This window comes from Canis lupus, chromosome 9, assembly GCF_048164855.1.
Source record: "Canis lupus baileyi chromosome 9, mCanLup2.hap1, whole genome shotgun sequence".
Lineage (NCBI taxonomy): Eukaryota > Metazoa > Chordata > Mammalia > Carnivora > Canidae > Canis > Canis lupus.
The window spans coordinates 67,284,841-67,311,103 of record NC_132846.1 but is presented as its reverse complement, the minus strand read 5'-3'; the positions used below and the strand labels follow the sequence as shown (position 1 = coordinate 67,311,103).

Sequence of the window (26,263 nt, the reverse complement as noted above, 5' to 3'; positions counted from 1 at the left end):
TCCTATGTTCCGAACGTCATGAAGCTCGGTCCGCAGCTGTTACTGCGTGACCCCGGGAGGAGCTGCCTTGAACCCATTTATTTCTAAAATTCCGGAAGGTGTGCAAAGCAGCTTTGCGGGCCCTGCTCCCCAGAACTTCCCATCGGGGCCAGGTCGCCTGTCGAGCTGAATAAGGCTCCATCAGCCGAATCAGGCTCTTACACACACAGCCTCTGACGACGGAATGTGACAGGAAAACAGACCCTGGCAGCTCCGTGTCTCATGTCAAGAACTTCTGAGAGTATCGAGAGAGCCCTCCGAAGCCTCCCGGGGTCTAGCATCACAACTAGAGGATGCGACCAAGTTACACGGGTGCTCAGTCTTTAGCAAGGATCAGAAAGAAAAAAAAATTAATCCCTAAATCTGAACTTCTCACCATCATTTGGATTTCTGTTCCCAAAAACTCCTGGAAAGGTGATGCAAGGAAATCGTGCCTTCTCGTGTGTCCTCTTACGTCCACCGGAACCACCTCAAGCATTTTCTGGGCTAGAAGGGTTCACAGCAGAGTCAGGAATGACACGAGCTCCATGGACACCCCACTCCCTCCAGAGCCAAAGGCTGCACGCCTGTGATATTCAGCTGGAACCTGCAAAGTTCGCTCAGAATTCCCTGATCTTAAGGAAACGTGCATAATTCCAAGGTCAAGCAATGCCCTTGACAGCTACATGCGTCCCCCCTGGCGCCCCCACGCTCTAGCTAGACGCCCTCAATCAGCGCAAAGCATCCCTTTGGAAATTCTTCTGCTTGCATGGGGTGGGGGGAGCTAGCCAAACTTTGGGGTGATTGCAGCAGGCCTCCTGCCCAGGACCCTACACAGAATCCCAGAGGGAGGTGAACCATCATCTACCCCAGGTGGTGGCTCTGCTGGAACAATCCAGACCTGCCTCCTTAGGGCCCCGCGGGCGGGAACTCTGTCGCCAGGACCAGGCCACCTCCCAGATCCAGACTCTCAGGCTCTGGTAAATGAATGAACACACTTCCCGACGGAGACAGAAGTCTGTAAATGAACAGAAAGGGATGGTGCACCGAGCCACCCCTTCTCTCTCCAGGCAGTGTCTCTGACTCGTAGGGATTTCTCTGCAGCTCCTCTCTGGCACGAGATTGCAGCCCCGAGGATTGCGGCCCACGTGCCAGCATTGCCGCATGGAGCCGCCCTGCTCGGGGTCAGGGGCAGAAGGAGCTTCCACCCCAGAACTCCAAGCGACCTCCCCATAGTCACAGGGGATTTCTGCATCTGAAGAGCAAACCCTGGAACTCGAAGTCTGCACCACAGGCTCTGCTACGTCCCCCTGAGTTAGTATTTGCCCTACTGCTACCTTCTCGGGATGATGAGCAACAAAGCCCACGGGAAGCAAAGGGGTCTGTGGGATTGTTGCCACTGAGTCAAGGAGGAAAGAGCAGAGGATGAGGAGACAAGGGTGTCTACACCGGGAAAGAGAAGCGTTGGGTTGTATAACAACACCCTTTCAATGAGTAAAGATCTGTCATAAGCATGGATTAAGGGGTCTCAACTCAAGTGCTTCCCAGGGCCGGGAGGTAATGAATATAGTAGAGGAAAGTGTATCTAAGTAGGATGAAAACTGTCCCCGGAGGAGGCACGCCTCATCCGAACAGGGCCCGCTGGTTCCTGGCTCTGGGGTCTCTGCAGGACAGAAATATCAGAGAATTCAACCCTTAAAACCTCATCTGCTCAGTCCTAATTGGGAAGCCAAGCCGAGTTTGTGGTTCCAAACTGAACTCAAATTTGACTCCTCTATGGGACATCTGGGTGGCTCAGTGGTTGAGCATCTGCCTTCATCTCAAGTCATGATCCTGGGGTCCTGGGATCAAGTCCCGCATCGGGCTTCCCTGCATGGAGCCTGCTTCCTCTTCTGCCTGTGTCTCTGCCTCTCTCTCTCTGGATCTCTCATGAATAAATAAAATCTTTAAAAACAAACAAACAGAAAAAAAACAAATTTGACTCCTCTAGCAGGGACGGGTGGTGCAGAGTCCCAGGATCCCAGCCGGGAGCAACAGGCTCAGCCTACGAAGGGGCACATTTGGGTTCAACATCAGGAAGCTCCTTCTCCCAAAGGAATGGTCTACCTCAGAAGACAGGGAGTGAGTCTCCCATCACTGGAGGGACCCAATTAGAAAATGCACAGGGATTGGACTGGGAGCTGGTCGGTGGGCTTGTGAACCAAGTGCAGAACCTCTTCTAATCAGAGCAAAAACGTTACTGAGCTGTTAGTCAGTGACCTCCCCCTAACTCTCCGGGTTTAGTTCTGTAATTAGCCGGTGTTGGACTTTCCCACCGTGGAGCAGAGAAGGTGCTGGGGGTCTGTGCGGGGTGAAGGCTAAGACTGCAGTGTGTGCAGACGTGAGGGGGCCCTGCGGGCCCTGCAAGGAAGGGCGCTGGGGGCATGGAAGGGCGCGGTCGTCCTGGGCCTCATGGATCTGCGGGCATCCTTGGGGGGGGTGGTCCCTGGGAGTCAGTAGTGACAGTGAGCCTGGCTCAGGCCTGCTCTTGGGGAGCAGACGCCTCTGGTGCTGTGGGGCATCTGGAGGAGTGGCAGGGCAGGGGCTGTGTCTCCTGTCTCTGTGGCCCAGGCTCTAATGGTAAGCAGGCCCCAGCGTGTCACAGTGCAGCCACACCTGCACCGTGGTGCTCATTTCCACCGGGGACCTTGCCATGCACCCCTGCCCGTACCCCAGCATCCCTCCGGGCGGCCGCCTCACCTCTGGTGCCCTCTCCCCACCTGGCAGCTGCACGCATGGTGGGAAGGCAGTCAAAACCTCAGCCGGCTTGCAGGCCCCTTGCCTCTCCTCTGGCGACACTGGTCCCTGTGGGTCCTGCAGCATCCCAGGCACGCTCCTCCCTGGGGTCCTGGCGTGGGGGACGCCCTCTGCCAGCAACGCGGAGCGTCCAGGTATCCATGTGACCTCCCTTTCTTGTGGCACTTGCATTCCTCAACTCCCAGCCTTGCAGAGAACCACCCCTGGCGAGCCTGACCTAAAACTGTCACCTGCTGCTCCCTCCCTGCTCGCTCTCTGTCATTCGCACAGCGCTCACCACAACTAACAGTCCGTGCGGTCCTCTGTGACATGCCCTTGGCCCTGGACAGCAGGGGCTTTACTCACGGCATATCCCGACCTTCGGAAAGTCGCTGCCCATAGTAGGTGCTCGGTGCATATCTACGGGGTTAGCTCATGAGTGAACGATTTCAGCTGGGCTGATACTTACCTTTAGGTCATATTAGCATAATTATTTCATTTACATACTAAATAGGAGCAGAAGGTGCCTAAGAAATGTAAGAAGCTATTTGAGGTACCTTCCCACTTTCATGAACACATCTGAACTATGATTCTTCCTATCTATTCTATTTTAGTAAGAAATCTACATATTAGGGGCACCTGGGTGGCTCAGTGGTTAAGCATCTGCCTTTGGCTCAGATCATGGTCCCAGGGTCCTGGGATCGAGTCCTGCATTGGGATCCCTGCTCAGCAGAGTCTGCTTCTCCCTCTCCCTCTGCCCCTCCCCGCTCATGCTCTCTTTCTCTCTTTCTCTGTCCCTCTCTCTCAAATACATAAATAAAATATTTTTAAACAGTCTACATATTAAAGAATGTCTAACATGTACGCACAGTTTAATTAAATGCCACTACTAATAAAATAGCTACGTGCCACCTCCCAAAATAAAAATATAACAGGCTCCCTCGGTACCCCACACCCACCAGCTTCAACCTCCTTTGTCCCCAGAGAGATACCCGCCAGCCTAAATTCTGTGTTTAATCATATATGTGTTTTTCTTTATGGCTTTGCCGGGTGGATTTGTGACCCCAAACAACAGACTGTTTATTTTGCTTTAAAAAAATCTTTATATAAATGGAACCAGTTCCTCTTTTTTTTATTGTAATTCCAGTGTGGTTAATGCACGGTGTTATATTAGTTTCAGGCACACAATACAGTAATTTGGCTCTTCAGTGTTCATCATCGTAAGTGTACACTTGATCCCCATCACCTATTTCACTCATCCCCCACCAAAATCCCCTCTGGCAATGATCAGTTATTTCTCCATAGTTAAGAGTCTGACTTTTGGTTGGTTTCTCTCTCTCTTTTTTTTTCTTTTGTTTGTTTGTTTCTTGCTGTTGTTGTTTAGTAGGCTCCAAGCTGGGCGTGGAGCCCAATGCAAGGCTTGAACTCACAACCCCGAGATCAAGACCTGAGCTGAGAGCAAGAGGTGGACACTCAACCAACTGAGCCATCCAGGCGCTCCTCCTTTGTTCGTTTTAATTGTGTTTCTCACAATCCTTAATTGTGTTCATGTTGGTGATGGGCTGGGGTTCACTCCTCCAAATGGCCTTGTAGTATTGTGTCCTCTGGATATCCCATGATTGCTTACCTATTCTATATTGGATGGACATTCCCATTCCTATCTCCCAGCACACTTTTGAAAGCGAGTCTCTTCCCAAATGTTACCATTTTCTAGAGTGAAATGACATTAAGGATCTCAAGAAGCACCACTTTATGGCTACACCATCCACTGGGGTGGTTATTTAAGTTTAAATAGATTAATTAAAATGGAATAAAATTTAAAATTCCCTTTCTTGTTTACATGCACCATGTTTTTTTTTTATTTATTATTTATGATAGTCACACACACAGAGAGAGAGGCAGAGACACAGGAAGAGGGAGAAGCAGGCTCTATGCACCGGGAGCCCGACATGGGATTCGATCGTGGGTCTCCAGGATCGCATCCTGGGCCAAAGGCAGGCGCCAAACCGCTGCGCCACCCAGGGATCCCTACATGCACCATGTTTTAAATGCTCGGTAGCCACTTGAGGCTAGTGGCCACCACATGGGAGAGGCGGATAGTATTTTCATCACAGAAAGTCCCATGTGACAACACGAGTCTCGAGTTTGTAAGTAGGATGGAAGTGCCAGACCATGAGGTCAGAGAACATCCAGCCTCACTAGGAATACCAGGCTGCTCACACCCCTTCACACTCCCACCAGCTGGGCTAAAGTACCTGTTGCTTCTTGATAGGTATTTACGATCTCAATAGCATGTTTCCAAGTTTCCATCTTGTTTTTATTTTTTTCCTTGTGTGTTGTATCTTATTTAAGAACCACCCGCCCACCCCCAGGTCATGAGGATCTCTCTATGGATTTATCATTTTAGTGCATATTTCAAATGTGCTGCCTCTTCTTGGCTCTTTCCTCTCGCATATACATTTCAGAATCAAGTTGTTGTCTTAAAAAAAACTCCCCTTGGCATTTAGAGGGAAATTCACTGAGTCTATAAAGAATAGAATCTATGGAGAATAGCATCTTTCCTATATTGACTTTTCCTCTCTAAGAATATATCTTTATTTGAGTGGTTTCCATTTCTTTCAGTAGAGTTTCATAATTCCCTCCGTAAAGGGCTTATCGATATTTTATCAAATTGATTCCTTGAAATGTTATAAATGTTTTGCTATAAATAAATTTTGGCCTACATTTGCTAAGAGCTTTTGTTGATTTAAGGAAATGCAACTGAATTTCATACACTGGGTTTGATTCTTTTGATCTTACGAACTTTTAAATGATTCTCACCATTTATTTGTGGATCTGGGGAAGAAGGGGTTTATGTAGACCATCATGCTGCTTTCAAATACCAATGATTTTATTTCTTCATTTCTGACGTTTATACTTCATTTCTTTTCCTCCTGTCTGATAAGACCTTAGGACTGGGTTGATTGCTTTGGTGATGGCAGGTGCTCTCCTTACCGCCTTGTTCCAGGTGTAAAGAAATGCTATCCACATTTAATTGTAACATGGTTGTGATGAGCATTGGTGCTGTATATAAGTGATGAACCACTGAATTCTACTCTTGAAACCAATAGTGCACTAATTAGAATTTAAATACAATTTTTTAAAAAGCATTTGGGGATCCCTGGGTGGCTCAGCGGTTTAGCGCCTGCCTTCGACCTAGGGCGTGATCCTGGAGTCCTGGGATCGAGTCCCGCATCGGGCTCCCTGAGGGGAGCCTGCTTCTCCCTCTGCCTGCTTCTCCCTCTGCCCCTCTCTCTCTCTGTCTCTCATGAATAAATAAATACAATCTTTAAGAAAAAAACATTCAATATAGTATTTGCTGTAGGAGTTTTCAGGTATCCTTTATCAGATTAACAAAGTTCTCTCTGTGTTCCGAATTTGGTTAGGTTTTTGTTGTTGTTGTTGTTGTTGTTGTTGTTGTTTTTATAAAGAGACGTAGAATTTTATTCACCATGTTATCCACAGGTACTAGGATGGCCATAGGGGTTTTCTCTTTTATTTGGTTAATGTGGAGAATTCCATTGGTTGATTTCTCCATCAAAAGACCAACCTTGTGTTCCTAGAGCAAACCCAACTTCTTTGTGCTGTATAGTATGTTTTATATGGTGTTGAGTTTATTTTGCTAAGAAATTTTGTTCAGCATCTTTGCATCTATCCTCACAAGTGAGACTGAGCTGTAATTCTTTCCTTGTTGCCATTCCTAATCTGGTTTTGACATCATGGTGAAAACAATTTCATAAAATGAGTTGTGCCTTCCTTTTCATTCTCTGTAAGAGTTTGTATAAGACGAAACTATTGGTTCCTTGAATTTTTCATAGAACTCCCCTTTCCAATCATCTGGTCCCACTGTTTTCTTTGTGAAAAGATTCTTAACCACTGATTCAATTTCCTTAATGGTTACAAAACTATTTCCTCTCGAATCAGTTATGATAAGTTATATTTTTTTCCTAGTATTTCATTCATTTAATTGAGGACTTCAAATTTATTGGCATACATGTTTTATTCATAATACCCTCATCAGTTTAATCTCTGCATCATCTTTTTTTATTCCTAAGATAATTTATTTGTGCCTTCTTCTCTTTTTCTTAATTAACTTTGAAAGAGTTTTGCCTATTTTATTAATCATCGCAGAGAATCAACTATTGGCTCTGTTTGTCTTCTCCTATTGTATGTTTATTTTCTGTTCCATTAATTTCTACTTTTACTTGTTTTCTTCCTGATAGCTTCTTTGGGTTTAATCAGCTGTTCTTTCTCTCTGTTATTAAATGAATTTCTCATTAATTTCCAGTCTTTCTCTTCCCTAATTTAAGTAGTTTTCCCTCTTTTTACTGCTTCAGCTTCATTCGTACACCACAAAATGCATACATTCACTGACCAACAGTTCTAAGTATTTATTTTTTTCCCATGAATTGCTTGGAAGTTTAATTTTAAAATTTTAAATATATGACTTTTTCTGGTTATATTTTTGTTATTGATTCCTCCAGTGATTACAATCTGGTCAGAGACGGTGGCCCGTCGGGTACAGTCCTCTGAAATCAGCCAATGCTGCCCTCGGTGAGAACAGTGAGTGGTTCTCAACCTGGACCACACATTGGAACCACCTTATTGGGTCTGCAGAGTCCTGGTGCCCAGGACATACTCCTCTCCAGTTACAGCAGAGTGCCTGACATCACTTGCTCTCAAAACCCCCAGGTGATTCCAACATGCAGCCTGTTTTGAGAATCACTGAGAATCAGGTAGCAAATTTTGAAACTTTTAAACAATGTATATGCTTTCATTGAGGTAGACCTTGGTACCCAGCTCTAAATGTGTCCGTTAGATCCAGCTTGTCAATTATTCACATCTTCGATTTTCTTCCCCAATCAATAATTAAGAGGGAGGAAGGCAGGAGGATCCTGTGGATTTTTGGAGGCAGGAGGATCCTGTGGATGAGAAGAAATTGTAGTAAAAGTTTTTTCTTTAAATTTTAAATCTTAGATACACCGTTATATTTTTTTAAAGATTTATTTATTTGTTTGTTTGTTTATTTATTTATGATAGACAGAGAGAGAGAGAGAGAGAGAGAGACAGAGACACAGGAGGAGGGAGAAGCAGGATCCATGCAGGGAGCCCAACATGGGACTCGATCCCGGGACTCCAGGATCCCATCCTGGGCCAAAGGCAGGCACTAAACTGCTGAGCCACCCAGGGATCCCCTATACACATTATATTTTATATCTAAAAATATCACATCTAAAACAACTATATCATTCTTGAAGCTTTTCTTTGCAGGAATGGCTACCTTAACCCCAGTAGATCTATTTTGTCAAATATTAATGTACTGTGTCATCTCATTTGGGGCAATAATATTAATGTTTTATTTTTAATATCCCTCGCCTTTATTTTAAGCATATAACTCTCTAACCTTTATGAAACTGTACCAAGCCTGAAGGTCAGTTCAGTACCCATTTCCATCTGTACACTACAATAAAACAAATTTGCATTTTAAAAAACATTGTAGGGCACCTGGGTGGCTCAGTAGGATAAGCATCACTCCTGATTTTGGCTCAGGTCATGGTCTCAGGGTCCTGAGATAGAGCCCCATGTCCAACTCCACACTCAGCACAGAGTCTGCTTGAGATTCTCACTCTCCCTTTGCCACTCCCTCCACTCCTGCTTTGTCAATAAATAAATAAATAAATAAATAAATAAATAAATAAAGTCTTTTTTTAAAAGCCCAAGCATTCTAGAAGTCAGACTCTTCCCTAATTTGAGCTAAATTATTCCAAACAGTCAAAATTATGATGTGATACTGAGTAGGAGACTTCCAAAACACATGGACTCACTAAGCCACGTGCCCCCAGGTAGAGGACCTGGAAATGATCGTGACTGTATAAAATAATAGAAGTTTGTCCATCTCCAACTTGTCCTTATCCAACTGCAAAGCCACTAAGCCCGTTAAGACAGCCACATTTTGGTAAGTATTAAACAAAATGAATGTAAATACGATCCTTAATGACTGATGGAGCAAAGCAGAGGATTGACTGCCTTTTGGTGGCAGCCCCCATGCATCAGGCTGAGCAACCTTTCAGGGGTCCCATCCTCCCCAGACCACCTCCTCAGGCCTGGAGGAGACGCGGCTGGCTGTGAGTAAACTCGAAATCAGCTGCTGGGCACGTCACTGATGGAATTATCCTCAAGGATACAATTACCGTGTGAGCCAGCAAGACTGTGTTTAAGAAGTCAGAGTTCAGACAATCCCAAACTTGAAAACGTTTTCACATGCCGTCATTCAAATGCTTCATTTTTTTTGACAATTAATAAATTGTTTTCAAAGCACCTGTTGCCAATACTTAATTTCCACTGAGCAGTTTTCTAGAGAACGTGGCCAAGTGTCAGTGTATAGTTCCTGCTTGATGTTGCGTATAATTTTTAGGATATTCTGAATGGCATGTGCTAATTATTTAGTACAATAGCTAATTTTATGGCTCTGAAAGACTGTAACAGAAGGGCTGTAATTACTTATAATAGGAATGTCTCGTTTTTTGTTAAAACCAAAGTGTGGGAGGCAAAAAAGAAAATAAAGGATAATTTTACACTATCCTCGGAAGAATGAAATAGTTAATATTTTCAGGACTTTGTTACTAGTAACACTGGAAGACTAACCATATGTCCTAGACTTCGAAGGAAAACATTGTAGCTTAGCGAAATTTACAGCAGTTTCTAAAATACGTGTTTGGATTTAATTTCCCAAAGCAGATGAAAATCCCTTTTAAGTTGTATCTTGTGCCATGGTTTCCAGTGTAGCATAGGTGTTCTTAAGAAAGGGGGAGAAAACTTGTCAGATTTTCAGGAGCTAGAGGGCCTGATGTGAGGTGCAGGGGGAGAATGATAAAACTATCACAGCCCCGTGAGAGCAACGGAGAATTCACAGGGTTAGCAATGCATTCCTTTCTCAAGACGGCCTTGTCGGGAGGGCAGGAGGGAAACTGAGGCTCACAAGCCTTTGACAGCAGTACCAAGAGTTTTAAACTAATGCCTTTCGATGCCAGAGCTCCCCTCCTGGGAATCTACACCCATAAGACAGTCACAAATGTGGTGTCCCATTCACGTATCAAACAAGAACGTTTCTCTCAGCATTTTTATAATCATGAAAAATGGGAAGCCATCTAAATATTGAGAGATGGTTTATTAAATTATGACATGCCTAACCCAGGGACCTCAAACTGTCATTAAAATTATATTTTAATGAATATCGACTGAGAGGTGGAAATGCTCATGACTTAATATTAAATGCACAAAAACAAACATAGATTTGTAAAAATTATATATGAACACAGAAAGAAGACGACTTAGAAGGAACTCATCAGAATGTTAATAATTTTCTCCGGGTGCTGAGTTTACAGATCATTTTCATTTTTTTTTTTCTTAGACTTTCCTGTATTTTTTTTATTCAGCAATAAACGTTTTCTAGTTTCCAATAACAAAACTAAATATTGTTTAGAAATAAAAGCATTAAAGCTTCATCTTGTAGTCAAAAGCAGACAGCTGAGCCAGACTCTCAAAACTTCCCCAGTATCCATTCTTTTTCTAGAATCACAAGGGTCCATGGACTCTTCCCACTCAGTGCCCATTGGATGCAGCTCCCCTTCTGTTCCATCTTCTTCCACCCAATCCTGTCCCCCTCCAAGCACTATTTCCCTGGATTTCAGTCTTTTCCTTTCCCCTTCATTCCTTGCTGCTAATCCCAGCCTGCTGGAGAACCCAGAGTCCAGTGCTCTGCAAAGCCTGCTGCCGAGAGAGCCTGGTGGGGGAGCATCCCTCTGCCAGGTATTAATGATTCAAACATATTAACCAACCACAGGCAACATCCATATTATTAGGTCTAATGACTAAGGTCACTTCTTTTTTTTTTTTTTTAAATATTTATTTATGTATTTGAAAGAGGAGAGTGGGCAGAGGGAAAGGGAGAGATTCTCAAGCAGACTCTGCGCTGAGCATGGAGCCCAACCCGGGGCAAAATTCCAAGACCCTGAGATCACAGTCTGAGCCAAAACCAAGAGTCAGATGCTTAGCCGAATGAGCCACCCAGGTAGCCCTGCAAGATGACTTACAACTGTGAAGACGAAGAAATTAAAAATGACCTCATGGGCCACAGGACTTCAGACTGACCCAGGTCACAAACATCTGCATCTGTAAGTGATAATCACAGAGGGGAGAGGGGGACTCCGGGTGTTTGCTGCACGGAGGTGAGCTGATGGGTGCACCCCAAGTGCCCCTGGTTCCGGAGCTGGAGGCCGGAGCTGGGGACAGAGGACAGGCTCTGCCCGTCATTGCTTCCCTATGACGCCCTGACCACAGGTTTCTCTAAACTTTAGTTTCTTCATACTTAACACAGGAATGGAATCATGTCTCTCCAGGCTGCCCTATGGTGTACACAGGCAACATTTATTGAGGACCTGCTGTGTACCAGGTGCAAGGCATACAGCAGTAAATAGAAGAGATGAGGTCCCTGCCCCCACGGAGCTGACACTGTAGCAGGAGGAGACTGATGACAAATCAGTCATGGGCATGGCCTGCGACCTCAGGAGGTGCCAGGTGCCAGGAAGTAAAGCAAAGCAGGGGAGAGATGGAGAGAGCAGGGTGGGTGGGCACCCCCCCGCAGGCATCAGGGAAGACCTTTCTGGGAAGGAGATGCTAAGACCTCAGTGAAGTGGGAAGCACAGACAGTTGAAGGTAAGACAGGCAAGATGTCCTGATGAATTGGACCAAGTATATAAGAGAAAGAGAGGAATCAAGGTATTTGGTGTGGACACAATCCGACGAGGAATGAGAAAGCAACTTACAAACCGTGAAGTATGAGGCAGCACCAAGCCAAGGGCCTTGGAGGTTGTGAATGTTCAGTAGAGTTTCACTGAATAACCAGCAGTGCTCCCCAAGTCCCCAGGTGGCCGACCCATGAGGCCAACCCCTGTGGCTGAGCCACAACAGAGACAATGACAGTGACGATCATGACTATTCCACCCACAGTTTTCCGGACGCTTACCCCTCCCCCACCATTCCTTTTCCACAGCAGCCTTAGGGATGCCCCCCACCCCTGCCATCAGAAGGTTCTCCCAGGGGCTTCTAGCAGGTGGCGGCTCTCCGGTGGGGCTCTCAACCTTCAAGACGGCTTAACACAAAAAATAAGTCCTCAGCCCTCCAGTTTTCTTCTACCATTCAAAAAAAAAAAAAATCCCCATACTGCTAATTCCTCTAATTTTTTTAAAAAAATATTTTATTTATTTATTCATGAGAGACACAGAGAGAGAGGCGGAGACACAGGCAGAGGGAGAAGCAGGGTCCCTACAGGGACTTGATCTCCCCTGTAGGGAGCCCAGTGCTGGACTTGATCCCAGGACCCCGGGATCACACCCTGGGCTGAAGGCAGGCACTCAACCACTGAGCCACTCAGGCACCCCTAATTGCTCTAATTTGATTTGACTTCAAGTGTGCATATAGGCCTACACTCATTTTTTTTTTACAGGGGAAAAATGTGGGACAATTGATACCCAGTTGACAGCTGCAGAGCCTAGAAAGCCTGCCCGCATTTTACAGAGAAGCCACGGAAGCCCAGAGCTCCGGGCCACGAGGGTGGCCCAGCCCGAGCTCACCCTCCAACCCCAACACGCAGGGCATGTGACTGCCCCAACCCAGTGCTTTTGCCCAAAGAAGGACAGATAACGTGATCAGTTTAAGGAAAAGTGGTGCAATGGGAACAAGGACAGCTCTTCCCACATTAAAAACCACATTTCTATGGGAACCTTTTTATTCCTTCCGCCAGGACCTCTTTCCTCCGTCTTCTGACTTCGTAGAGGAAGACAGCACTGCAGCTCGTATAAAAATCCCTGTCTCTAGCCACCAGCATCTAGATTTCATTTTCCGTATCTTTCCCACAAATCACAATCCATTTGCCTGCAAAAATTACTCTGAAAACTTCAATTTTCTCCCTTGTTTATTCCTCCCCATGTTCTAAAGTCGCATTACTTGTGCTTAATAAAAATGGTTAAACCATTCAGTTAACTGTTTTATTATCAATTGCTATTTATTGTGAACAAGACTTCAGTTATTATGTTATTTAAAAAGCATTTGGTAATGTGCTTCTGAAGAACAGCTCTACAAAATAGTTTATTAATGCATTAATTATATGACTTCTGAACCCCCAAACAAATGTAATGATAATACGAAATATGTCAGCCTGGTTTGCCAAATGCAGAAGCCTGCGATGTTTCTTATTCTATGTGCCAATAATATAAATAAGTTTGTTTTGTTAGGCAGGCATCTAAACCAGCATATTCACTTCCAAATAGCCTTAATATTTATTATAATGCCAAAGTAATGTCAACATTATTTACAGATTATGAAAAATAATTTAAGGCTTGAGCAAACTTGCTGTTGGACTATAACAAGTTTCCTGATCACAGAAATATTTATTGTGATGCAGTCGGCACACACACTACTGTTTCCAATAATGAGCAAATCCGATGAAGTTTTAACTGTTTGAAGTCTTGTCAAAATATTTTTCGGTAGGACTGGAATCTTCCGATGTACCGAGTAACACTATTGATTATATTGTGTAGCTGCTATAACCTCACCTTTTGTATCCAAAATTTTACAGTAAATTGTTAGCTTTCCCGAAGAGCAAATAAATCATTATCCTAAATATAGGCTGTCAGGCTAGCTCAGTACTTAGCACAACCTTAAAAATTAGGCGTCTTATCTGTGCTTTTTGTAGAACTACTACTTTATTTAGCAAGGCATTAAAATAAAGACTTCTTGATTGGCTCGGTAGGAAACAAAGGAGGTGAAGCCGAGAGATAAGCCGCATGAAAACATCTTAAAAATTACACAATGCTGCGCAATAAAAATGAGTTCTGTTTCGCTATTTGGGGTTTTTGCGTAGCGGTGCAAGTATGAGGGAAGTGTTCCCTAAAAAACATCCACGAGAGCCGATAGAAGGAAATCAGCTTCTCTGGAAGGTAGTTTGGACGGCGGATCGGCCTAACGTCAGAGACACGTTAGGAAATTCAGTTTCCAGCTCGGCGTGTTTGACTCGCTCACGTCCACAGAGCCAGCATCTCTTCTTCCTTCCTTTGACTTTACCATAAGTATTTTCAGGTTTGTTTGTTTTCCTTTTTCAAGCCTCTAGAGTCACATTCCTTAGCATATAGTTTTCATTTGGTTCAATTCTGCTTTAAGACAGTCCAACCTGTTCAATTTTAAAGATGTCTTAATTAGTCTAATCCTGATTGGGCTCTTTCCAAAGCTCCTGTTGGCAAAGTCAGATTTCAATTAACATTCTGCTTCCATACTGCAAATGCCCTTGCTCAGACTTTTTTTTTTTTTTTTAATGTGCTATTTTGGATGCCACCTCTCTTCAGCTTTATTCTGCCTCAGAAATCATACGGCTCCGAAAATGTTTCAAGGCACCAGGCACACAGAAGAGCCCTGGCAACTCCTGTTCTTTGAAATGCTCAAGGAACATAATTCCGGTGACCAGCACCTCGTTCGCGTGATTGTAAGTTTCAGGAGGATGAGGTGTGCACGTCCTTATGGCTCTTCATAAATCAGGCATCGGACCCTTTCCCTTAATTGGGGGCAGACTGTTTTGACCAAGGATGTGCTGATACAATCCTGCCTCAGATTCATCAAGCACCCAGTGGATAGGTGTTAAAGGCTTCCAAACACATTAATGCCTTCGGCCTCCATGCTAATCCTGTGACATGTTGGGTGTGCCCATTTTACAGATGAAAATGCCTAGGATTCAGGGAGGTTATTTAACTGAACTGCCAGAGACTACAGAGCCCATCTGTAGCCACGTGAGACTAGACAGTCTTCCACTTGACCACAGCAATGTGATGAAGTTAACACACTTAAGAAAACATTCAAAGATAAAAGAGGAATGCCGCAGTGCGATGCTTACTCACCAGCAACTGCAGATGAGATATTGGGCTCTAGGTAATAATGCCAGTGCTTACTTCCATGTAGCCATTCTCTCTCTATCCTTGACTCTCTCTATTCTTGACAGCCTGAGTTTGAAGCTCCAGGACCTTGGACAAATGCACCTAACCTCCCGAGCCTTCTGTTAATTCATCAGTAATATGGGGATGCTAATAATGCCTATTTCATAGGGTTGCCAAGAGGATGCCAGAAAATGGTTCTTGTAGAGCTTCTCTTACATGCCCAATGCGTAGTGAACACCATGGCCCCTCGAACAAGCATTAGTAGTACACCACTGTTTCTCAACCTTAGCACCAAAGACAATCTGGGCCAGATGATTCTTTGCTTGGAGGACTTTCCTATGCAAATGTGAGCTTCTTTGCTACATCCCTGGCCTTTAGCAGGAGGAGGCCATAGCACCTCCTCAAGTGTTAACCACCAAAATGTCTCCAGGTATGATCAAACATCCCCTGGGTGGCAAAGGGAATGCTGCTATGATATGATGCCCCAAAGCTGCCCTGTCCACTATGGTAGTCACTCACCATATAAGGCTATCGAGCACTTGAAATGTAACTAGTGTCACACAGTGAAATCATAGTCTGGATATATTGAGTTAAATAAAATACATGATTAAAATAATTTCACCTGTTTCTTTTAACTTAAGTTTTTACTATGGCCACAAGAAATGTAAAGATTACACTTGTGGTTTGCATTAGACTTCTGTTGAACAGCACCGCACCAGAGGCTTCAATCCAATCCCACCTCCCAGAAGATCACTCCTGATGGCTATCTCAAGCTCAGGTGCTTTTTTGCACTTGGCCATCAGGCATCTCAATTGTCTAACCAGCTCAGAGTGAACAGACTTGCCACAAAACTCATCATCTTTCCTCCATCCCACCTCAGTCAATGGAGCCACCTTCACCCTCCCAGGTGGCCAAAGCTTGAAGACCTGATGTCATTCTCAACTCATCCCTCTCACTCAACTACTCCCTCTCAACCAGAGTCCGATATTCAATTTCCCAGTCTGTTTCTAAATGTGAAAAGGGAATAACCAAAGTTAATGTTTACAGAAAAAAAAAAAAAAAAGAGCTGGAAACAACCTAATTGCCAATAATAGGGGCCTGGTGAGTAAATGACAGCCCATCTCCATGATGCAACACCACGCAGCAATTAGAATCTCAGGTAAGTATATTCAATAGCACGAAACACGTTTTATGATGCACATGCAGAAGGGAATAGATTGAGACCCAGTATAAAAACATGATCTTATTTTTGTATCAAAAGTATGTCCATTGAAACTCACGTGGATGTATGCATAAAAAAGACTAGATATATTACACAGCAGTTTGTTGATGGCCGGTGAGAACCCAGATGAGTTTTAGTTTGATTGTGTAGCGTGCTTTGCTCCCAAGCTTTACAATGAACACCTATTACTTCTATAATAAGAAAAGAAAAATGGATTTTCCTACCTTCACTGTTGTGAGGTGTAATCTCCGTCCCACTCATGGGTCGTTGTACCCACAGCATTACGTTTGTGAGACCATTTTTTAAAATACAGGGGCTGATAACTGTCACCCAGATATTGGAATCTGATGGTCAACAGAGATGCTGTCGCTCAGAGGACATCTGGCAATACCTGGAGACATTGTGGTTGTCACAACTGGAAGAGGTGCTACTGGCATCTAGTGGGTAAAAGCCAGGGACGTGGCTTAACGTCCTACAACTGGCAAGACAGCCCTCCAAGCAGAGAACTATCCATCCTCAAATGCCAAGGGTTGAGATCACTATTGATCAGTATCACTGCAGAGAGACAGTAGTCCCTGACTGCATCTGCCTGACACCAAAAGGTGCAATTAAAATAAAAACTCGATTACTTATCCAATTACTAACTTGCGTGAGGTTAGACAATTTTCTGGAAATAGCATGGTCACCCACAAGAGAGATAGTGAAGGGGAAGTAAACAGAATTTACCTTCTCACACTGAGAGGCGACGTCTGGGCGTGTGCAAGGCTGGGAGGGCAGAGCCATCTGCCGAGAGCGGCCCTGCTGGACCCGTTTTGTCGAGAGTCTACAGTTTTGAACACGGTTTGTCTGGCGCCCTTCACAAGCACTACATTAACTTGCGTTCATTTGAAATTCATCATTCCCAAAGAGATATGAGACACTGGAGGCTTAGTTTCCAGGATTTTAAATGTCAGGCATCCAAAATGTGCTGTGGAGACACAGCATCTGGAAGACGATGTTTTTGAAATTTATCTACAAACAGAAGCAACTCCCGAGCTGGGCTTTTTCAGAAAAAAAAAAAAAAAAAAAGCGTTCCTCGGAACACACATGGCCAGAACCCTGATGGGCATCCCTCTTCGAAAGACAGAACAGTTCAAGTTAAAGATGAAGCATTCACTCTCGGGCTGACCTCTCAAAAGTGCGAGACAAGCCAACGTTGAGCAGAAGTGCACACCCAAAAAGGAATTTTCCTTCCATGCTCAAGGAAAAATTAAATGTCGGGCCCCAGCCACACCAGCCTCCTTTGCTGGTCCTCAGACACTCCCTGCACATTCTGGACTCATGGCCTGTGCCTGGGCTGTTCCTTCTAGAACGTTCTTCCCCCAGATAACCATGTAGCTCCCACGCACAGCCCCTTATGTCTCCATTTCCTTCTCTATGAGGCCTGGCCTTACTCTACTCTTTGATACTGCAATCTGCCCCTCCCCAGACCCTTCCCTCCACCAGCATTCTCCCCTCCTTACCCCATTCTGACTTTTCTTTTCCTAACACACTATATAATCAGATTGATCAAGGGTGTCGTTTATTGTCTCTTCCTCTGAAGAATGTAAGTTCTAGGAAGGCAGGACTTGTTTTACTCACTGGTAGATCCCAAGTGCCTAGAAAGGTGCCAAAAAATTTACTGAGCATCTTTTCTGGGCTCAGTGTAATACTCACTATGATAGGAAGGAGACAGCACAGGAAATGACAAGCCAATTGAGTGAAGGCAACTATCTGGGATGCAAAGGAGGCTAGGAGATGCTTAGACCAGCTTGAGCTGGTTTCTGTTGCTTGCAACCAAAAAGCATCTAAGTCCCCACTATCATTGCTGGTTCTTAAGGGGTATTGTGGGAATTTGGGGAGAGGGTGACCATGAGTGTGGGTTGGAGCCAAGTCTTCTTGGAGGAACCATGCATTCTCAGGTCATGAAGCAGCCTGGGAAAGCACCAGCCTCTCATTGAATGACCTGACCCCACCTCTACTTCACCACCCAGTATTCGATCAGCTCACATGACCTACTCCTCTGAACCTGCTCCAGGACAGCTCTGACCCTTGAGAAGTCTGGTGCCCAGAATGGAAATGCAGAATTGCAGGTAGAGTCTGACCATCACCACTCTGGGTCTGGAAGAGGTACCTCATTAACGCAGCCCTGCTGGCAGCTGCATGCACCATTATTCACCCATGCCAAGAAGACCTGCCCAGAACACTGGAAGGATTCACTGAATGGAGCAGACAGGTGAGACCCTTTCCTTTGAGGAAAATACAGGAGAGGCACAAGAGTATGCTCAGAGCCAGGGCTATGCTCAGAGCCAGGGCCGAGCATCAGATACCAGAAAGCCACAAAGCTGAACCATCAGCAGTGGGACCCCAAACACCGGGAGATCTGAGGCCATGAGCCTGGAGTCCGCAGGAGCTTGGCAAGTGGTCTCAGCCCCTGGGCATCGGTTCCCTCCCTGTCACATGGCAATTTTCATTGTGGTTACCCCCTAGATGTTGTAGGGTTAAAAGATAATACACACAAAGCCAGAAGCTCAGAGTAAGCACCACCTATGACCAACAATTCCCATGACCATCAGCGTAGGGGTCCATGGTAGGAAGTCTAAGGGAGAAAAACTGTGTTTAAGGAAAAATAACCAGGCAAACATAAATAAGAATCGATAAAGAGCCACCAGACTGGAAGCTGTTGAGACGGAGATGTGACTTACAAGGGTGGCCATGACCAAGAGGAAAGGGTGGAACCAGGACAGCAGTGGGGGGCAGATTAGAAGGTGAAGCTGAGAGAAAGGGTAGAGTTCAAGAAGCAGAAATGTCAAGATTCCTTCCCTCCCCTCTGTTCCAAAGCATATCAGTATATTATGTCATTATCACTGTGGTCTGGCTCCTTTAGGTGAGCCACGTAAAAGTGTGTGGCCGGGTTCCTCTGAGCATCAGGCATTGCCTGGCAACCAGCAGATGCCCAGTAAATACTGTTGAGTGGATGTGGGGATGATATATATGTGTGGGCATCTATGTGTGTGCATATATTCATGTATGCATGTGTATATAATACATATGCATAAAAACACGCATAACTATGTACTATATATAGCTAACATTTATACATATATAAATACAAAAAGACGTATTTCACTTCCAAAAGGATTTGAAGCTGTTCGTAATAAAAATATATACATGGAGTGGAACAAAACAAATTAAAAGAGAGTATAAAGGTTCTGCTTTTAGGAAAAAATAATGTGCCAGGAAGCTCCCTTCTTTGGTGACAGCATGTATTTCTGAGCTTCCCACCGGCCAAGGCGATAAAAGAAACCCACTGTGTCACCAATTCCATTGCCCCTCCAAGAAGCCCCCAAATTAATCCAGAAGAACAAGTGTTATCTTGAAAGCATCTGGGGCACACATAACTCAGCTCTTCACATGAGGCCTATTTGGGCACGATAGTAAGCAACCTCATCAACAATACTTAAAAAAAAAAAAAAAAACAATACTTGCAAAAGCTATAAAAATGTTCTGAAATTTGATTTCTTTTTTTTTTTTTTTTTAATCAAAATCCATACAACTCAAGGGGATCACATGAAATGAAAGCTCAGCCTAGGCCATTCCAACCCCTCCAACCCCTGATCATGGTATTTTTAAAAATCTTGAACTGGATGCCTTTTCTCTGTTGCTTGCCTGTGATTTGGAAGCTCGCAGGCACAGGTCATCGCCCCACTGAATGCCAGCTGACAACAGCCTTCCTGGGAGGAAGCCACAGGAGAAATTTGCCTGCTCTTCGTTTCCAGTGTGCCTGAGGCCCACTTTTGGTTACTGGAACGAGCCGCACTTCATCATGTGCAAATGGGCAACCTCGTATGTCCCAGTGCATCCATGCATCCAGGACAAAATACTTTGAGAGTATAGCAAACATTTGATAAGATCCACCACTGACCTATGGCCTTGCAGATTCTTTTGTGGCCTCATTCGGTAGTCAACCAAACTGCTGATCTCTGGTGAGGCGGCAGGGTGGGGAGAGGGGCAGAGCGGGGAGGGGGACGTCTATACCCTCAGCTTGCTCACCATCTAGACCGAGGTGGCCTGAAGGTACAGTAACACTTGCTGAACAGAGGTGCAGGCAAAGCCCCGCAGGTGCTCCTCGGGGTAGCCCGATGTCCCACAACGACCACGCATCTTCCTGCAGACGCTGGGAACGAAAATAAGGGTCATTCCCACCTGCAAGCTCGCCCGCTGACAGGTGATGTCTCCAGAGGTTGGCCTGCCACCTCGTGTAGTACAATTAAAAGAAATGACAAAAAAAAAAAAGTCTTGCCACCACCGCCCCCCGCCTTGAAAACCAGAAACCCAGACAGCATAAATAATGACAAGGAGTGTCTTTCAGGCACCAATGACAAGTAGGGAAGTTGTGCTCCCAACAAAGGAGGCACACAATGGCAGGCTCTCCGATGAATAGGGGTGGCGTCTATCTAACTTTGTGTAGTACGCCACAGACTGCCAAGTACCTGTGGGTGCTTAATAAGTGCCTTTGACGGATGATGAATGCCATCATTATTAAATCTGCCATTATATGTTTTAGTGAATGAACCTTCCTTATCAATCTTTATAACCACCGTTTCAATGGTATTAATTCAGTCGTTTCCTATACCAAGTGCCTTTCTGAATTCTAGTCCTGAAGCCTTGTCAAAAAACAATGCGTTTGATTTTTGCAATGTCACATGCCAGTATCAAAGGAAATTTAACTTATATGCTATCTGCTCAAATGGTTACCGCAGAATGTGGCTCCTAAAGAATATAAAAGAATTATTTTCTGGTTTCTGATCTACAGCAATACTTTCAGTGGTGACTCCTTTCAACATGCGGTTTGATATTAGCAGTACATGATTTTTGAACACAAAGAGCCATTGTTTCTAGGAGTGGTTGCTCAGAACGTAAATACTTGGATGGTGCTTGTGAGCGGCAAGCATTTATTTCTTCTGAAGCTCCCCGCATCAACCGGGGTGAGCACAAAAGTACAAAACACAGATGCCTTTTCATCGGCACAAAACAGTGACCCCTCCAACTCTACCGGTCACTTGGAGCTCGAGCTTCCTCATTAGCTTCAGAGTCAGGCTGAGGACCCTTCCCGGTCCAGCCCAAATAATCTCTTTCTCTCCGCAAACTGTACCATCTATTATTTCTAGCACTCATTTCTCTCTCTCTTTTTTTTTTTTACTTTTTAAATTTAAATTCATTTTGCCAACATATAGCATATCACCCAGTGCTCACCCCATCAAGTGCCACCCCATTGCCTGTCACCCAGTCACCCCAACCCCCTGCCCGCCTCCCCTTCCACTACCCCTTGTTCGTTTCCCAGAGTTAGGAGTCTCTCATGGTTTGTCACCCTCACTGATATTTTCACTCATTTTCTCTCCTTTCCCTTAATTCCCTTTCACTAATTTTTATATTCCCCAAATGAATGAGACCATATAATGTTTGTCCTTCTTTGATTGACTTATTTCACTCAGCATAGTACCCTCCAGTTCCATCCACGCTGAAGCAAATGGTGGGGATTCATCTCTTCTGATGGCTGAGGAATATTCCATTGTGTACATAGACCACATCTTCTTTATCCATTCATCTGTCTATGGACATCGAGGCTCCTTCCACAGTGTGGCTACTGTGGACATTGCTGCTATAAACATTGGGGTGCAGGTGTCCCGGTGTCTCACTGCATCAGTATCTTTAGGGAAAATACCCAGTAGAGCAACTGCTGGGTCTAGCACTCATTTCTCAATGTATGAAAACTCCTCAGTTCCTCTCTCCCCTGCTCCCTCCCTCCTCATCGCCTCTTCATGTCTCCCTCTCTATGTCCCTACTTTCCTGGGGTTGTGGGGAGGAGGAGGAGGAGGAGGAGGAGGAGGAGACCAACTGGGTGAGCATACTTCAGCCTCAGCATTCAACAATATGAATGGGAATAAGAGTAAATCCTCCCAGCAAAGTGCTCATTAGTGACAAAATCTAATCCCACAGAAGGAGGCCCAAAGCAGGCTGAGCAGAGTGCCAGGGAATGGGGTGTGGGGAGCCGTTGGTTTGCGGGGGATCTTGAGGAGAAAGGGCATTTGAAGGCAGTGGCAGGAGAGGTGGTGGGGGAAGCCCACGGTGATGGAGAAGAAAGCCCAGTTAACAATGTGGAGACAAATCAGTGCATGTCTATTCCAGAAGGAGCAAGAGCCCAGCTAGGCTCCGGTGAGCCATGGGGCCGAAGGTGGGATCTGCTCAGGTGATGGGTTACATCCCATGCTAAGAGTCTGGCTGTTACTTGGTACAAACTTACACACTGTGTGACTCGTAGTAGGTGCTTTGCTTGGAACACATGCACCCAATGTGTGGCTCGGAGTAGGTAGGTACTCTCTATTCAAGACCCTGGGGAGTCATGAGATATGTTTAAGCCCCACAGTGGCACAACAGACATTATGGGACCTAAAGCTTAAAGTAGCTGGTAGGGAGGTCTTTAGGAAAATGAATTTTTTAATTTAATTAATTGATTGATTTTTTTGAGAGAGAGAGCATGTGAGGAGGGGGGTGGGGCGGGAGGGGCAGAGGGAGAGAGAGAGAGAGAGAGAGAGAGTCTTACAGGTAGACTCCTTTCCCAGTGGGCACGGAGCTGGACGTGGGGCTCAATCTCACTAGTCTGAGACCATGACTGGAGCCGAAATCTTAAGAGTCAGATGCTTAACCCACCGAGCTACCCAGGTGCCCCTAGGAAAATGAGTTTGAAAACATATGACACCGGGAACATGTGGAAGGAGCCTGTGAGTGCCCCCGTCCCCCGGCTTACACTTCTTTGAGCTTCTTTGGCCCCCAGGAATGGCTAACCCTACCCTGCTGTAAGAGAAGTCAGAGGAGGGGAGGAGGGCACACTAGGACGGAGACCAGGTGGTTTCCCAGCACGTAGTTATTTCTCTCTTGTCCCGGCATGTCATGTGGCACACATGCTGGCTGTCACCCAACTCCGTTGTGAACTGGGCGGAAAGGTCTATACCCTCGTGAGTCACTGCAGAGCTCTGCATAAGGGCTGCTCTAAGGAGGTGCCCTTCCAGTGCTGGGCCATGGAGGAGTGATGACAGCGGACATCCGGGATCTCCAGCTGCAAACTGCCCTCTCATTCTTTCTGGAAACAGGGCCTGAGCACGTAACTACTTGCCAAATGCTGGGAATACAGCACAAACTATGGTCAAGGGGATGGGAGGACATACAAAGGCCTCTCTCACTGCCCCTGGAAGCTCAGTGCTCATGAGAAAGGCGGGCAATGGGGTGGGACTACTGAACATCCTCGATGCCCACTGTCAGCCAAAGTCATTTGAGTAACGTATCTCATTTAATCCTATTGATCCAGGAGTCAAACAATATTATTACCCACCTGGCACAAATGAGGTCACAGAGTTGGGGAGTGAGGGGAGGGTCAAAACGTGCAGTCTGATGGCAGAGCCACTATTTGTAACCACACACACACACACACACACACACACACACACACACACACACCAGACACCCAATATCTACCAGCAATATAAAAATCCAGTTGCAGCCGAGGGCAACAGTGCCACAACACAGAGGTATGAGGGCATGCAGGGGGATGCAGCCAACTCTGGGGCGGGGGGTGGCAGGGAGGGCTGCAAAACGGAAGGCTTGAGCTGAGTGTTCAAGAAGCAATAGAAGCTCACCAGGCAGATGTAGAGGAAGGAAAAGCATTCCAGATAGAGGGAACAGCAAGTGCAAAGGGAGAAATCTAGAAACCCACCGCCTGTGGTTTCAGGCTCTGGCCAAGCCACGTGTAGAGGTGTCACTTGTACCTGTGAGGGGGCATGCATGCGGGACCTTTGGGGGCCAGTTCCTCAAGGCCACGGTTAATGGGTCCAGCAGGGAGCCTCGGCTGTAAGGAAGTGCATGGGGCGGATGTCTCCTTTGAGCATAATTCTGCAAGAACCCAAATGAGGCTAACAAAAGAGAAATTAAACACAATGCTATGTCGTGGCACTTTGACATAAGTGTCAACTTAGAATTTCAAATAAAATTAGAAGATTCTTCTAATAATTATAGAAGATGGCAAATAAAGTCCCGGGGGCAAGCACATGTGGCAAGAAGTAACTAATCATATTTTGCAAAAAAAAAAAAAGAAAGAAAGAAAAGAAAAAGAAAAAGCATCGAGGGCTGACCCTTCTCGGGATAATATTGCGGAGAAGTCAGACCCGAGGAAAGGTTACCAACGATTAATGTTAAATGGTAATCCATCCGCCACGCACCCGCTGCTCCATATTCATAGACGACCACCCATCCATATTCATAACCGTCCGAAGAGTTTTAAAGTAGCAAATGCAAGCTTGGAAGGCTTCAGCTGTAATAAAAGTGCTTCCGGTGACGAATGCCATAGGCTCCCCCCATCCAACACCCTCAAATTGAAAATAAACTAATAAAGGATGATAGCAGGTGGTAGGGCTGGGACATACCCCGCCTTCCTTCAAACAGCAACAAGGGCCTCCTGCCACTGGGTACTGGCTGGGTGCCAGGCACCCCGCCCAAGGGCTTCCAAGTGTGGGGTCTAGGCTCAGATGGCCTGGGTTGGAAATCCAGCTCCACGGCTTAACTCAGGGGGTAAGCTATACCCACTCACCCTGACTCAGTTTCTCCTATCTCAACTGGCCATAACAGGACGTACCTCAGAGGAGACCATCCACACAGCCACACCTTTGGTCCTGTGCCTGGAAGAGTGGCAGGGTGCTCCTGGGGGTTCTTGTCTGGTGCTTCCCACATGCGATACAGGTGTCCTCAGCCCTGCCGTTGAGACCAGAAAAGGCACAGTAAGCTGCACGAAGTGGCTCAGCCGGCCAACAGAGGCAGGGGGGTCTTGCTCCTCCCAAGGCGCACCACGCTGGTCAGGCTGAGGCTTCAGAAGTTCTTGGGGAGCTGAGATAGGGGGACATGCACCCCATTCCGCCCCTGGGCGTTAGGAAAGCTTCCAAGGCCTCAGACTTCCTTGTAGAAACAGCTTCTGGAAAACACAGAACGGGGTTAAAACTGGTCCAAGAATAGAGTTGACTTTGAGCATCCCCTCTGCTGGGGGTTTGGCTTTTCATTTTAACCTAATTTTAGCTATTCAGTGATATCCCTTCGTTCTTGGACATTTATTGCACACCTACATATTCCTAATAGCTGTCCCTCCCTATATCTCATAATACCGGGTCATTTCCAGGTTTTCAAAATTCTCCCAGATGCATGAGGTCTGATGCCCTCATGACAACCCGGCAGCCAAGGTAAGGGTGTGGTGTTGTGGTGGTGGTGGTGGTGGTTGTATTTTAATTTCACAGAAAAGGAAAGAGAGACAAGAAAAGTTAAGGAATTTGCTTAAAAAGTCACAGTGCAGTGAGAGAATATGGGTCCAGGATTTCTGACCTGAGAGAAGGTGAGACCCTCAATACTGCTTGGGAGCTTGGCAGGGGATTCAGAGAAGATCCTCTGGAGAGACTGGTTGTACTAGTGCTGGTCAAGCTGGAGTTGGGACGCCTGGGTGGCTCAGTGGATGAGCATTTGCCTTTGGCCCAGGGCATGATCCTGGGGTCTTGGGATCGAGTCCCACATCGGGCTCCCCACATGGAGCCTGCTTCTCCCTCTGCCTGTGTCTCTGCCTCTATCTCTGTGTCTCTCATGATTAAATTTAAAAAAGAGGTCGATCTAGAATAGATAACCTTAAAACTCTTTCTGTGTTACATTCTCTCAGGATCCCAAGGACCCACTGTGGGTTTGGCTCTGAGGCTTGACCTTGTGGACACGTGGGAGGAGGTAGGGATAGATAGTTGCAGGCTTCCTGCAACTGTAGAGCTCAGTGCAGGGCTTGGAGGCACCCGCCTGGGTGGGGGTTGGAGGGCTGGAAATAAATACATACCAAAGACCTCAGAAGCAAAGACAGGGCTAGGATTCGTAGGAGGGCGGACTGAGGACCCAGGACACTGACCTTTCTCTCCAACTGGTGTTTGCCAGGGTGAAGAAGGTCCTGGCCCATCACTGGCTTCCATTCCCCACCCACATCTCCCAGATTCAGACAAACAAGGGAGGATTTTATGCACTTCTCCCTAAAAACGACCCCCCCCCCCCGCAGAGAGTGGGTGGAAAGGCAGGAAGCTGCGATGGCCCCCCGAGATAAAGCAGAGGCGGTGCTGCTGGCAGATCTTGATCTGGAGACGCT

At 45.9% G+C, this 26,263-nt stretch overlaps 1 long non-coding RNA gene across 1 annotated transcript; it reads right to left on the bottom strand.

The window, feature by feature from the left end:
- Nucleotides 1-4,831: 4,831 nt before the first annotated feature.
- Nucleotides 4,832-26,263, bottom strand: LOC140639565 (uncharacterized). The gene is made up of 3 exons (XR_012036225.1): nucleotides 26,033-26,263; nucleotides 24,740-25,072; nucleotides 4,832-7,754 (listed from the first exon to the last, which is right to left on the bottom strand). It is a non-coding gene; the product is annotated as an uncharacterized lncRNA (long non-coding RNA).